We start from the raw sequence: 7,985 nt of genomic DNA on the forward strand, positions 1-7,985 counted from the left end.
GTAAAACCGATGTAATATTGTATGTTAATAACACCAGTTTTGGAAGCGGTAAATGACCGATGTAATATTAGTTAATAACACCGGTTTTGCAGCGGTGGAAGACCGATGTAATATGTATATTTTTTAACAGCACAAATTTGATTTCCGAAACAATGAAAAACCGACAATAACAAAAAAAAAATACACAAATATTCACAACTTATACAAATATTCTTCATTCAATAATATCCATAAAATACACAAATTTTCATAAATTATATAAATAATCTTCTTACAACAATATCCATAAAATACCCAAACATTCTTTTTATATCAAAAGCTAGCTAATAGATATCAAAATCAAGGTAGAACATTCTTTTAACACATCAAGGTAGAACCGCACTTCAAATGTAATCTAGCATGCATTCAGCCCACTCGAACCGCACTTCATCAATTTCAACTCTGGAGTACTTGAGATTTGTAAACTGTAAAAACACATAAATCCACCATATATCAAATAACTAAAATAAATATGTACATGTATCAAATAAAAAATATAAGATCACAAGTGCTTGTCATAAACATGTTTACCAGCGTGTTGAAACCTATTCTGTGAATGGTGGCTTCGAATGAACTTCACAAGCAAGGCCAAAATTTGCTATCTTCACAAAGTCCTTGGTTACCAATAAGTTCTCTGCAAAGGTTATAATCTAGTTTAATAGAATGCTAACTTCACCAGAATAATTATAGGTGCATAAATCACATTTAACAGAATAAATGCTAATCCTAGATAACAACGTTGTAGGAATAGATCTGTTAAGAGCACACAAATGAATCTTTATAGGGATATTTGGTCAAAAGCGGAACTAAAGAGGTACACCTACCTCCCATGCCAATAAGTCACTTCCTCGAGTTGGATATGGCTTTTGCAAATCTAGCTCCATATAGAAGGTGTAGAGTTTGATATCTTGAAGCTGCAAATCCAATCAGAAGTAGGATTAGCGTGGTAAGCAAGACATTGAAAATCCCATTAATAGACACATATTGGCCATGAGAACCCTTGTTCTTGTCATTGAAATAAGGTGGGGTAGTTGTCATGCCTCCCAAACTTGAATTAAAAGGATATGGGAGAAGACCCCTAAATCCTTCATTTATCCATTGAACTTCCTTAATGTACGAAGGCATAAAAAATGAAGAAGGATAACGATGCCATTAACTTCCGATGCAAAGCATAGTCTCTGTGCATAAAGGCAAGCATTCCATCAAATTTAAAACTATAATCTAATCAAACAATATGCGTAATCAACCAGACTTTCAAAACAAAAATTGTGAATAAAGAAAAAATTTGATCACCTTGAGCATCAATTATGTAGAATTATTTTTCAATTTTGTTTCCTTTTATTCTAAACACTATTAAAGGTACATAAGAACACTGAAAAAGTAATGATGATCCTTCGAAAAGAGTAGGTAGAGATGTTGCATCTTAAAACTTGATATTGAATTTACTACAAACAGGATATTCTAGTTCAAAATAAAAAAAATTTACCATTTCAAATAACATCGTGATGGCATAAGTGTTTATATATTTCCAAAGGCACGAATCACTCATTAAGTATAGAGAACGTACGACTATGGGATGCACACAATATAAGGCCAAGAAAAATGGGTCTTAGTCCCTTAGCAATCTGTGTAGATAGACAAGAAGAAATCAAACATAGTATAGTTACTTGCTTAAACAATGAACCATATTAAGAAAGGGAGAACATACCATCACAATCAATGAGTCTTCCACTGCATACTTATTGCGAAAAAGATCCGAGAAACTATCAATAATAGCAGTTGCTACAATGCAAATAAGTGGATATATTGGATAGATAAATATGTGACACAGTAAAAGATCTAGGAAACTATCAATGAAAGCCGTTGTTGTGATGCCGATAAGTGGATATATTGGATAGAGAAATCTATGACACAGCAAATTAGCCTAGCATAAGACCTAAATTAAGATGTGCATTTATGATTTGCTTACATATCTTGATGAAGATACATATGCAATGTTAGACAAGATAGTAACTATCATATACAACTACGGACTGAAGAACAAAGTTTGTCAATATGATCCTTCACAATCTATCACTCACCTGGAAAGTAAGTTGACCATTCGCATCACGGCTAATGCCACATTTCACATTAATAAATTTAACAAAATCATCCAACTCCCGTTCAGCCTCATAATCTTCACCAGCTTTGTTTTCCTTGGGAAAAAACTTCAAGGTAGGATAACCACTAACTCCATACCTGAAATGCAGAAGGCATCCCGCTTAACAAACTAATTTCAGAATGACAAAGTTGAAAATTCTGATCCTCCCATATAGGAAATGACTAAATAGTCTTTAGTATAGTGAATTTTTAGATGGAATCTTTCATATCAAACCTAATTATTGCTAACACCCTATCATAGTAAGGATGATATACCAAAAAAAATGACTGAAGAGGACTTCATCATGATAATTTGAGAAATAATAATGATTAAGCACAAAATATAGTAGGTCATAATGTACATTTTTCACACAATTTTCATGTCAGATGAATGTTGGATAAGGTTGGAAGCATTTTAGCATTACACTTCTTCTCAAACATCAACGAATTCAAATATTAAATTTGTAGAAAACAAGAATTGTGAGTGAATCAGATCCTCCTCTCAATCAGATGTTGATTCTGCATTTAAGGTATCAACTGACATCACACTACCACAATTCCCCAAATCTAAATCTAGTACATAGGTGATTAGAAATACAGAACTCTCAGTTTGACAACTATTTAGCAATATGTAAGTTTCAAAATACATATAATTCAATAAATGATACCTACTTTCAACTTACTCTAAATTAACATCATATAATATTTCTCCAAAATCTAAATAGGTAGCAGAACTAATGAAGCATTCAAGGTACACAATTGACTAAATCCACATCAATGAATCAGGTTAGATCTAGTAATCTCATAATTAAAAACATGGCAAATATGACCTTAGGCTAATCTAGGTCTTAAGCCCTGTCTCAACAAAAATACTCACAGGAGCAAGATGCTTGCAGTGGCCACACCTGTTTGAAGATAAGAAACTTAGTCGTCTACAGTGGATAAGGAAAAGTATCTAATGCTACAAATGGAGAGAAAAAAAAGAACCTCAGCAAATACACTAACCATGGATCATAGAATTCAACAAGAACATCTTTATTTACATCAAGAACAATCTGATCAAATGTCTGGAGTCAATACTACTACATTAGAAGGGATAGTTGCTAGTAGTGTGCTACATTTAGACTCAATCACTACATGGCAGTATAGCACACTAGTAGTGTGCTACATTTAGACTCAAAATGATCAGAAAAGATAAAACCAAAAAAGGAATCTGAGCATGTCCTATTCAGTAAAAGAGATGATGCTTCTTGGCCTGATTTAGAACGATGCTAACCTTCCCAATCAAAACAGATTTAGCCTTTTTAAAGCTCGATCCAAGCTTTTCATATTCAGGGGCAAGCTTCTTGTAGTGTCCACACCTGCGACAAAATGGTATTAGAAGGGTTAAAATTATGCAATTAAAATACACACACATGGAGATCCTTTGCTTTAAACTGGATACTTAATGGAGTCTACATTCATCTTCTATAGTCTTGGCAAACAATCAGTTATGAGAATCGACCATATATAGTGCATTTCAAGTGTATCTTCTAAAGAGAAATACAAGTCGCGGTTTCAATTTCGACACAAGAAGAAACAATGGTGAAGAGCAAATAAGAATTTCAACATCAAAGGCACAGAAGTAGGTTTCGATTTCCAAACTATAAGCTAAGATAAATAGGCGTTTTGTCGTCGACAGGCCCAAGTTTAGGCGCAAGTCCAAAATCAAACAGCTTGGGGTTGAAGTTTTCATCCAACAACACGTTTGCCGCCTTCATATCCCTGTAAATTACGGGAGGGTTTGCAACATCGTGCAAGTACGTGAGCCCCTTTGCATATTCCATTTTTTGATTGGTCAGTTCACACTTCAATTTTAGGTTTTAGGTTTTAGGTTAGGCATAAGAAAAGGTGGGGCAAGGACGAAATTCTTAGAGAATAAGACAATAATCAAATTAGTTTTTTCTATGAGCAGGGGAATCAAAAGACACATAAATCACACACAGAGATACCAACTTCATACATCGAAACCTAAAATTTGTACTAGGTAAAATGTTTTCCATGGAAAAAGGAAATGCAGGAAAGACCAAAATCTCGAACCTACTTTTGCCTCCTACAAACACTAGTTCATGTTGTCACAACTTACAATCCCTGCAGCAAATGGCTTTCTAAGATGAATAGTATTGACCTCCAAACTATCTAAAACAAGACAAATTAAAGATGAACACTGCCTCAAAATAAGGAGTCCAACCTATAAAACATAATATATCGAGCGTTGTGCAGCTCCATTATTCACACGCAAAAACAAACCTTTTTCTTGAGAACACGGCGCAAAGTGCCTTAAAAGTGAATATTGAAACAATAATTACTCAAATTCCAGCCACAAATGATGAGAAACTAATACAGATGAAGATGGTTATTCACCAATGCAGCGTAAGTGCAATTTTAACCTAAAACACCAAAAGACAGATCTCGGCAGAATGGAAATTCATGCGAAGGAAAAAATTTAAACAAAAAGGGAAAATAACGAATTAAATAGATTCCAAGGAGAAGAAGAAAAAGCAACTACCTATTTAAGAAGGGGCCCTCTGAGGTCACAGTGATCTTGCTCCCCTGATAACAATCCTGCTTAAGCTGCTTGATGGCCACAATCTGGTTTCCGAGTTCCGGTGTTCAGACGAAGCCGCAAGATGGCAGAAGCAAGGAGGAGGGGAGAAGGAGTGAGCAACTTGCCTGGTCTGAATCGAGTCACCCTTTGTAGACTCTCCCGAAGCCGCCTTCTCCGATTAGATTCGACTCCCTAAAGTTGTGAGTGGGCGCGGCGAGATCTCTGAAGGTGAATTTTCTCACGGATTTGTTCCTCTCGCCGCCGTCGGATGGAGCCGGCTTCTCATTCTCTAGCGCACAGGAAAAAAAAAAGTGTTTTGAAGAGAGATCGAATTGCGCCGACCAAAAGAAGAGATTTTAGGGTTTAGAGATGGCGGCCACCAGGAGGATCGGTGGTGAAATGCGAACGGGGGTGGGAACGACCGCTGTCTTCGATTCTACACCTCGCTTCTTTCCGACGAGGGCTGAGACAGGGAAAACAACTTAAGTGAGTAAAAGCTCCGCTGTTGTCACCAACTTGCCCTTTTAACTGTGAGCATTTCTATAAAATGAAGGGCTCCTCTTCTCAACCTAAGGGTGGAGTTGGAGGAGATGCGGTGTGGTTGGACGGAAAAGTAAGGGCATCGTGTCTTGATCTTGATCGGAAGAGGAAGGAGCGTCGATCTAGGAAGGAGAAGAGGGAGATGAGGTTGAGAGAGATGGTCGGAGGTTTAGGTTTAGGCTTAGGCGAGAGAGATGGTCGCGTGGAGGAAGGGGCGCGATATAGATTTAGGTTTGGAGGGAACTTCACAATGTTGCAAATTTTGGCTATGGGAATATTAAAATATTTTATTTTGGTTCTTTAACACCGAATTTTAAAAACCGTAGTTAAAATCGGTGTCTATTAACGAAAAAAAGGGCGCTCATAGACATCGCCTAAAAAACCGATGTCTATGAGCTAAAATCTGCGCTCATAGACATCGGTTTTTAGAAAAACCGGTGTAAAATATTCAAAGACATCGGTTTTTGCTTAAAAGCGTTGTTGTTTCACTGATGTCTATGAGGGTTTTTGTTGTAGTGCCTGCAGGTGGACTTAGTCTAACATGACAATAAGGTTGAGTGGTACTACTCTTGGAGTTAGATATTAATTAAGTGAGTTGTCAGTAACTCATTTAATTACTGGACATTCGATATCTTAAACACAGAGAGAATAACACACTCATGATAAGAACGAGCCCATATAGTAATATGGGATTGGTGCGGTAGTTCAATAATAACTTTTTAGTGGTATGAGTTATTATTGATGAACTTGAGTTGCGTGTTCGGGGCGAACACGGGAAGCTCACGTTCATCAGGAGACCAAAATCAATTCCTCCTCTCGGTCCCTGTCATAGCCTCTTATTTATAAAGTCTTATACCCACCTATACCCAACTTCTTACCCACCTTAAGGTGGCCGACCAAGCCTAGATTGGAGCCCAAGCTAGGGCCTGTTAGGATGTATACTAAAAGCCTAGCGTTTGGTATAAAATTTATCTAGAAATAAGAATCACATTGGTCAAATGTCTACATTTATGATAAATGTAGTTGTTCAATTAATTTATATTGTAGATAACATGGTGTGTGGTGTCACACATAGAACATCATGTTATCAGTTCTTTATAAATTATAAACAGTTGCTCACGACTAAGATGGAAAGGAACAAACCATTGGAATAGTCGTAGTGTAATTAGGTATTAGTTTATCTTGACTAATAAATTATACTAGTACACTCTAAGTGTATTGAGTAGGACCATTTTAGGTAAGTTCTTTTAATACTGACTTGATAAAAGAACTAGACCTTAGTTATTATGGAAGTGTGTGCTCTTAATTCTAATATAATAACAAGCACATATATTTGATATTTATTTCTTTAATTTATCAATGGGTGAGATTTAGTTCGATAAATCAATAAGCCCGATAAGTTAGGAAATGATATCACTTATAGTGTGTGTTGTTGATTATAGAAGGAAACTGTGTCCTAGTGATCTAGGTTGATAATGTCCCCAAGAGGAGCTCATAAGGATTGTCATGTTAAACCCTGCTGGTGGACTTAGTCCGACATGATGATAAGGTTGAGTGGTACTACTCTTGGACTAAGATATTAATTAAGCGAGTTGTCAGTAACTCATTTAATTAGTGGACATTCGACATCTTAAACACAGGGAGACTAACACATTCATAATAAAAAGGAGCCCAAAATGTAATTTGGGATTGGTGTGATAGTTCAATAATAATTCTTTAGTGGTATGAATTATTATTGATGAAATTAAGTTGTGTGCTCGGGGCGAACACGGGAAGCTTAATTTCATCGGGAGACCAAAACCAATTCCTCCTCTCGGTCCCTATCGTAGCCTCTTGTATATTGAGATTTATACCCACCACATACCCACCTTCTTACCCACTCTTTGGTGGCCGGCCAAGCTAGCTTGGAACCCAAGCTAGGGTCGGCCAAGACCCAAAGGTTGAGCCAAGTTGGTGGCCGGCCAATGCTTGGAGTCCAAGCATGATGTGGCCGGCCACATCATATTAAAAAGGGTTTTATTTATAAATTTTTCTTATGTGTATTCCATGGTTTTAAAAGAGAGTTTAAAACTTAAATCTTTCTTTTTATAGCTTTCTACAAAAGATTAAGAAAAAATTTGAAATCTTTCCTTATTTGTAAATTGAAAGGTAGATTTTAATTTTGAGAAAACTTTCCTTTTTTAACCATGTTCATGATTTAAAAGAGATTTTAAAAAATTAAATATTCTCTTTTATAAGTTTCTACAAAAGATTAAGAAAAGATTTGATATCTTTCCTTATTTATAGATTGAAAGGAGATTTTAATTTTTAGAAAATCATCCACATGTTTTAAAGAAAGATTTTAATTTATAAAATTTTCTTTTTATAATCCATCATGAAGGGAAAAATTATTGGAGAAATTTTTATAAATTTTTGGAGACAAATTAGGAAGTTTTAATTCTTGTGTTAATTAAAACTCTCCTTGTTTTGGAGATTAATGTGGCCGGCCATAATGTTTAATGAGAAGAAAATTATTTTTAAGTAAATAAATTTTACTTTTCATGGCAAAAGAATTAAGGAAGTTTTTTATTTAAATTTCCTTATTTGCCAAGACCAAGGATTATAAAAGAGGGGTAGAGGTGCCTTCATAGTGAGCGACTCTATTATTTTTCTCCTCTCTTTTTCTCCTTGGGTGTGGCCG

General features: G+C 35.7%; 1 long non-coding RNA gene across 1 annotated transcript; it reads right to left on the reverse strand.

Annotated features, from left to right (window-relative positions):
• Window positions 1-444: 444 nt before the first annotated feature.
• Window positions 445-1,479, reverse strand: LOC121968267. The gene is made up of 3 exons (XR_006108034.1): window positions 1,116-1,479; window positions 571-673; window positions 445-464 (listed from the first exon to the last, which is right to left on the reverse strand). It is a non-coding gene; the product is annotated as an uncharacterized LOC121968267 (long non-coding RNA).
• Between the last annotated feature and the right edge of the window lie 6,506 nt (window positions 1,480-7,985).

The sequence above is a fragment of the Zingiber officinale genome, chromosome 3B (assembly GCF_018446385.1).
Source record: "Zingiber officinale cultivar Zhangliang chromosome 3B, Zo_v1.1, whole genome shotgun sequence".
Lineage (NCBI taxonomy): Eukaryota > Viridiplantae > Streptophyta > Magnoliopsida > Zingiberales > Zingiberaceae > Zingiber > Zingiber officinale.